Source organism: Molothrus aeneus, chromosome 5 (assembly GCF_037042795.1).
Source record: "Molothrus aeneus isolate 106 chromosome 5, BPBGC_Maene_1.0, whole genome shotgun sequence".
Classification (NCBI taxonomy): domain Eukaryota; kingdom Metazoa; phylum Chordata; class Aves; order Passeriformes; family Icteridae; genus Molothrus; species Molothrus aeneus.
Genome location: NC_089650.1, coordinates 408,779 through 416,216, shown reverse-complemented (window position 1 = coordinate 416,216; position 7,438 = coordinate 408,779). Strand labels below are relative to the sequence as shown.

At 43.7% G+C, this 7,438-nt stretch overlaps 1 long non-coding RNA gene across 1 annotated transcript; it reads left to right on the top strand.

Moving 5' to 3' along the window:
* Positions 1-511: 511 nt before the first annotated feature.
* On the top strand, positions 512-7,215 carry LOC136557315 (uncharacterized). The gene is made up of 5 exons (XR_010783753.1): positions 512-650; positions 1,843-2,014; positions 2,655-2,749; positions 5,626-5,745; positions 6,934-7,215. It is a non-coding gene; the product is annotated as an uncharacterized lncRNA (long non-coding RNA).
* The last annotated feature ends 223 nt before the right edge of the window (positions 7,216-7,438 follow it).

Genomic DNA, 7,438 nt, shown 5'->3' with positions numbered 1-7,438 from the left:
CCCGGCTGCGGCGCGGAGCAGCCTGGGAGAGCGGGCGGAGCCGGAGCCCCGCCCGCCCCTCCAGGGTCCCGCCCGGTCCGTCAGGTGCCCGCCCGCCCCCTCCAGGGTCCCGCTGTCCCCTCCAGGGTCCCGCTGTCCCCTCAGGCACCCTGCCCGGGAGGGAATTTAGCGAATGTGTCCGGGACAGCGGCCGTGAAGGAATGCGGGCAGCTCCCGGCTGACCCTCGCCGGCTGGAGTTACCTGCTGCGGTTCATTTTTTTGTCTTTAATTTGGCCCCGGCTTTGGGAAGCCCTCACCGCGCCTCCCCTCAGGGCGCGCACCTGCTCCGCAGCGCCTTGATCCGCTCCTCCTACACGGCAGCTACGTTCTTTCTTTTTTTCCCCCTCACTTATTTTATGCTGGAAATCTTGTTGCTTTGAAGTTATTTAAGGCGGAAAGAAAAAAAAAAAAAAAAAAAAAAAAAAAAAAAAAAAGCTCAGACTGCATCACAGGTTGTGTGGTAGGAAAAAAAGGAGAAGAAAAAAAATCCCATCTTTTTCAAAAATATTTTAATGCTCCCCCTAATAGTCCTACGAGTACCTGCCTCCTTTGCCTCCTTTCACATTCTGTGATTTTCCCACAGAGGAAGCACGGACCAAGAAGTTCCTCTGTAAGTACAACTGAATGGAGTTGGACAAAGACACAAGAACTATGTAAGAGTAATGGTCAGGCTCTGAAGAGCTGTTGCTCTGAAACAGACCCAGGTCAGCGCATCTTTAATCTTGGTATTCTTTTCCATCTACACTTTGATTCAGACCAGGTATTTAAAATCTTCAGAGTCGGGAATCTGGCTGGGACAGCTCAATAAATAAATTTTCCTTATGCTGTATTTTAAATTAAAATGTAATGTTTATGGATTTATGTTATTAGTGTAAGTATGTTATCCTACATTAACAGGATTTTTCTATCAAGCATTGAAGGGGAAAGAACATCAGGGTCTGAATCAAATTTCAAATTCTATAAAATTTCACCCATTTTTTCCAGTAGGCTGTTTCACTGTTTCTTCTTTAAAAGTAAGGATATTCTGAAATTTCAATGCTTTGAAAAATAGTTTTCTTTTAACACATTCACCTTCATACACTCGTCAGCCCTATAAGTCAATATTGCCATAAAGGCATGAGATCACTCTACCAGATCAAACATGTGATTCATAGTGGCCTCTGCTTCTGCTTAGGCAGTTTGGTAGATGATAAACCAAGATTTATTTGTAGATTAAGTCCAAAGAGATATTTTGTTGAAATAAAAAGGTTGAATGCTCCAGCTTCCCCATGTTAACTTCAACAAGAACTCGTCTAAACAGAGATTCCATCTTGCTAATGCTGAGAATAATAAATACACCCACCAGAAGGTTTCAGTTATTAACTCTGAGAAGCCTTGTGAATTTACCCAAGTCTGCCTAGATTTCCATAAGTTGTTTGTGAGTGTATTTTTAACAGAAAAGGGGGAAGCTGGAGCAGTTCTGGTGCTTAGACTGTTCAGGAACGATGAGAGCTGAACTTCTGTATGCCAACTATTTACAAAGGATGTGAAAGAACCTTGAACACTTAGGCAGCAGCACCCTCATCTTTCTGGTCATCCTTTTGGCTTGTCCTCATGGTGCATTGGGAATTCTTAATTCCTGGGGTTTTATTTTAAAAAAATCCTATTTTTCCTAATTCCTGTTTTTTTAATCAATAAAAGTTACAGTTATCTACTCACCTGGTTTTCTTCCCTTTTAACCTTTTGTGTCCCACAAATATTTGCTGTGTCCTGGTCAAACCCCAAAGAAATGTGTTTTCTCTTAATGCTTGGTCTGTTTGCAGGTACACCACACCAAACCAAACTCATTCCAAGGCTGGTCAGAGATGCTCACTACAAGGAACTGGAGAAAACAGGATGTTTTGCTTCTCTCCCAGGCCTGTGCTCTACCAGTCTGACCTGCTTATCCTCCTTGTTCTGCCATTCTCCTTGCCTTTTCTGCTATTCAGCAACCAGGTTGTGCCATTTAATTTATTCCTACACTTTTCACCTTGCCTTTATCTCAGTGCTGGACGTTTTTAAATGCTTAAAAAAAAAAAAAAAAGGCATAGAGAGCAACATCAGGATCAGAACCAGTTTTAACTTCCCAGGTGCAGTTCCCCTGGCTGCTTTCCAGAGCCAGTAATTCAGTAATTGCTTCAGGACTCATTGCATAAAAGTGACCAGAAATAGGACCCCTTCTAGCCATAAGTAATTTTAACAGCATTTTGCATAGTAGTGTTTCAAAATGCTTTATGTTGTCCTAATCCCACAAGTAAAAATCTGAGCCATCAGAAGGTTTAAATGTGCCATTAGACCAGACGGTGGGCTTGGACATAATTTTCTGACTTCCAGTCCTGCCCTTTGATCACAGGATTTCTTCAGTGCATTCAAGCATATCATTTCTGTTCATTGTCCCACATGTATTACTTGTGTCAGGATGAATCACATCTCTGTGCTGACATGGTATAAAACTGTAAGTCAGCTCTTCCAGATTTATTTATTTATTGTATTTTAGAAGTGCCTGGTGGCCTAGCATCCATCCAACAGCATCCTAGCAACAACTCTTGACACACAAAGTTGATCGTTCTGTCATGTTTATTGTATTGGTTTCCAGCTGAGCTGCTCAGGGTTTCACAGGGAACTCTCAGAAGTTTCTGGAGGAAGCCTGGACATCTGTGAATGGCCTTGTTCCCTCCAGGGCCTCTCCAGGTGCGTTCTCTGTGTGCTGTCCCTGCTCATGAGCTGTGTGTGAGCAGTGCCCCAGTCACACCCTGCTGGAAACCTCAGCAGCCTAAACGAGCCCCTAGACCAGGCCTGCTCATGCACCTCAAGCCCAGTGAGAGACAAACCCGATAAAACCTGCCCAGCTCACTAGGAACTAAATCAAAACAAGCAGCTTAGAAAGGAGTTCTGCACTTTCTCCATTTTCTCCATGCTGTATGTTTGTTTAGGGCTATTTATAAAACAATATAGCCACTGAGTTAAAAGAAAGAAAAAAAAATCTTCATTGTAGTTACACTACTCAAAAAATACCTGTACCAATAAATAGGATTAAACAAGGCAACACAAAGTCATAATTAAGGCCAGTGCATGTATTCATTTTAACAGATTAAGCTGGATTTGAAAAGCAGTTACAAGCTGACTGATCCTTGACTAACTTGAACTCTACATGTGTCCAATGATTTACTCTATCCTGGTGTTTTTCTCAAGGGCAACAAGTACACATCTTGCATAAGTACCCAAAAGAGTCTACTTAAGCAAATTTAAAATCTCTTGCATTCAAGAATAAATTCTCCTGCAACAATACAGGAGGAGGAGTTGAATGGCTTTTGTACTTTCTAGAAATTTATGCTTTTCTAACATTTTATTGACTAATCAAACATCCTCCTACAATGGAAAATTATAAACATCAGCAATTTAAAACAGTCTGTGAAAAGGACAATATCAACTATGCATTTAAATGTCATGCAAGCTGTAAAAGAAGCCTAGAATACTTTTTTGTCTTTCTAAGGTACTACTAGAATGTCATTGTGTATTCTCTAGTGAAATCTGTAATCAATTTTACAGTGTAAAGGGGGGCAGAGAGGAGATGGCTGAACTAAATTAAAACAATTAAAAACTGTGTAGGGAATTACCTTGAGGGACTGAGAGCATGGTTATCACACATAAATGACTGCCACTTTACATTCAGCCTGAGTCAGGGAGAAAGGAGAGAGAAACTCATGGGCTGGGAGGTGGCAGAGGGGCAGGTCTCGGGTGCTGGTGACCAGAGTCCAGCTGCAAGCGTGTGGCTTGGTGTCCCCAAGGGCCAGCCCTGTCCAACCCACTCCCCAGGGACCTGCCTGGGTAGCCAGCAGCAGCAGCACCTCTGCTGGTGATACCAAGCTGGCAGGAGGGCTGGTCCCCCTGACAGCCGAGCTGCCTGTCGGCCAAACCTGGACAGCTGGGCACAGCAGAGCTCCTCAGGGGCAAAGCTCCACCATCCCTGCAGGGACCAAAGGCTGTCGTGAGCCAGCACTGCGTCCCTGTGGCCAAAAGGGCCAGTGGATCCTGGGGTGCATTGAGAAGAGCAGCGCCAGCAGGTCAAGGGGGCTCCTCCTCCTTTCCTCAGCCCTGGGGAGGCCATCTCTGGGGGGCTCTGTACAGCTCAGGGCTCCCCAGGACAAGAAAGGCTGGAAATGCTTGAGACAGCCCAGTGAAGGGGTCTGGAGCTCCCAAAAAAGACTGGGAGAGATGGATCTGGTCAGCCTGGAGAAGGGATGGCTCAGGGGGGACCTCACCAACACCTCTCAAGGGCAGAACGTGCTGGTGCTCTGTGACAGGAACAGGGGCAGGGGCACAAACAAACACAGGAAATCTGCCTGAAGGAAAGGGAAAACTACTTGGAAGGTGACAGGGCACTGGACAGGCTGCCCAGAGAGGCCATGGGGTGTCCTTACCTGGAGATACTCAAAACTCACCTGGACTTGATCTTGTGCAACCTTCTCCAGGTGAGGAGAGAGGCTGGATCAGAGGATCTCCAGAGGTGCCTTCCAACCCCAACCATTTTGTGATTCTGTGAAAGGCAAAGAAAGGTGCCAAAGAGGGGAGATGAGAGGCAGAAGGGAATGAGCAGGAAATTGTTGCAATTCTGTGTTGATAAGAGAAGAAATTGCTAAACTGGTTTATGTGTGTTCCTCACAAAACCACCTTCCCACCAGCTTTCTTCGTAGTTTCAAGAAGTCAAGGACTGAAAACCCAGAAATTATGCAGGTGTTGCACTGCATTCTTGTGCTTATGACCAGCTCCTTTCCATTAAATTGACAGATGGCCAGGAGGACTCTGGCCAGCAGCACAACGTCCTTTCCATAAGCATTCCAGCTTGTGTGCTGAGGCCCATGTGTCCAGCAGAGCCCAAGCTGGATGCTCTTTTGGTGCCCCTGTGTGCATTTTCTCTCTAGGTCTTGCTCCCAGCTTTGTGCAAAGCCCATTTCCTACAGAATTAAGGTTCATGTGGCCAGATTTTGTGTCTGCCCTGCATTAACGATTCAAGAAGGAGCAACTTTAGAGTTTCACTAGGTCAAATTCCAAGGATAGTTTTAAATCCTGTAATTGGGAGTTACTGAACAGGTGGAGCCTACAATCTGTAGGTCATCATCTCAGGCTGCTTTTGAAAGCCCTACAGATTATTATTATTGTTTCCAGGATTAGTTCATTATTCACCTTAGAGATTTTATTTACCTCAAGGCATTGGTTCTCAGGGGGCTGGCAAAAGAAGTATCGTGGGCACAAGAGAAGAACAGCTCAGAACAGCCTGATATTTAATCACAGGTTGTAAATATCTTTTACAGACTTGTCTGTTTGCAACTGTCGCTAAGCATAGAAAATTACTAAATTAGTCAGCTTCATTTATATTTTTCGTAAGGGAGATCTTGGAACATTAGTTACATTACATTTCAGGTTTAAGGATAATAAAGCTATGTATTCCTCTTGGAAAAGTAAAACAATATTATGATAAAAAAGAAATAAAATGTAACGAAATTATTGCAACTATACCAAAGGTGAAGGGCCAAACTTTGCCCAGTTCTCTATGTTCACTTCCACAGGGCTCCAGAGCTCTACAGCCACAGGAAGCACAGAGGACTGCTGGGGAGGAGAATTGCTTCCCTGGCTCCTGCAGCTTGGACAGCAGCATGAAGCAATCAGGAGGGTAATCAAGGAGAAAGGTATACAAGAATTGCCACAAGAACATTGTGTCTTACTAGGAGTTCCCAGTGCTAGTGAAATTCAGAGTGTACGTTTTCTCAAAACATCGTGAAAGAGAGCTGAAGTCTCACTGCAATGGAAGCAAACACAGAATCTTTACTGGCTTCCCTAGATTCTTGTTCCTCTTCCCTTAAAATACTTTGGATTGAGTAGCAGATCCAGCTCTGCGGTCTGCACTTGAAGATGTGGCACACTAGCAAGGTTTGTGGTTTAGTGAATGCACCGAGCTTTTAACATGTGAAAAGCAAGGAATATTCATTCCGGCTCCCCCCAGGCACCAGAGGTGTGGAGCCTGCCTCTGATTCTTTCTGGCTCGCTGGAATTTTGCATTTCTGTGTCAGCTGGGCCTCCCTGCCCGCACTCCTTGAAGGCTGAGCACACCCAGAGCACAGAAACCCTTGTGCAAGCAGCTGCAGCATTTTGGTTCTATGGGATCCATATGTCTATGGCTTCGGTGTATTGTGATAGTTCCATTTTTATCTAGATCTGAAGTTTCTAAGTGAGGAGAATTTTTGTTTGGAAGATACAGATTTCCCTGGTATTTGTTACAATTGGCTGTATTTCGAGTATGTCAGGCGCTTAGTCAGCTGTTCCTGCAACTGAGACTTGTTTTTCTTCTTTTTATCCCTTTCATGCAGTGGAAAAAGTTTCCTGCTGCTCTCCCTACTGATATTTGATATCCTATCTCCAACTGATGCACATATTTAACTTTTAAAGAACAGCATGTTAGCTAGCTCTGCTAAATAAGACTCTTTCTGGTTTTGTATTGTTTCGTTTTCTTTTGTTGTTTTGTGTTTTTTTGGTTTTCACTAGAAGATTATTTTGGAGGTATTATTTCTCAGAGGAATGACTTTTTCTAATCCAGCTCCCTCTTCTTAGCAATTATAATTTTTAAAAATCAGCTGCTCATGCTTTGTAGCAATGTATTTATTTAATCTTCAGCATTAAAGGAATGCTTACAGGAGCAAAGCAGCCAGTCAGCAGCTCTCTTGAATGTCTGCTACTAGTCATTATAATGCAAAAAAGTAGGGAACTTGAGAGATTTGTTTTAGTTTCTCTAGAAGTGTTTTACATTCTAACAGCATTCCTGATAATCATCTTTCCTCCTCTTTTTCTTATTTCTTTTTCTTTTTTTTTTTTTTAAACAGGAAATAATCTTTCTGGCCCCCACCAGCAACTAGTTACAGTGGAAAGCAACAGTGGGAAGCCATTTATTAATGTAGTTATTGATGATGTTAAGAGGAAGGCTAAAAGCTGTCCACTGATATTTTTATGATGACTCTGGGACAAGAGGCTTCCAAACCATTCAGTGAACACTGACCTCCCTGCTTACCTGGACAAGTATTTTTTCCCCCCTGTCTTTGGGCACAGGAAGCTCCAAGTGGTAGAAGCCCACAGGTACACAAAAGCAGGAGTACTGAAGGAATGTTAGAAGGGTAGATGCTGAATGTTAGAGGACTGATGCTGTCCTCTGATGGATTCATTGCCCAGGTTTATGTGTTTAAATAAAACCTGCAATGCTGTTCACAGACCCTCAGTGGTGGACCAGTGGAATTGGTGAGAGAGCAGCTCTGGGACAATCGCTTCCAGTTCAATAAATCTTTGTGTTCCTTTGCTTTGCTAAGTTGCATAAAGTCATTGGTTCAAGGTCAA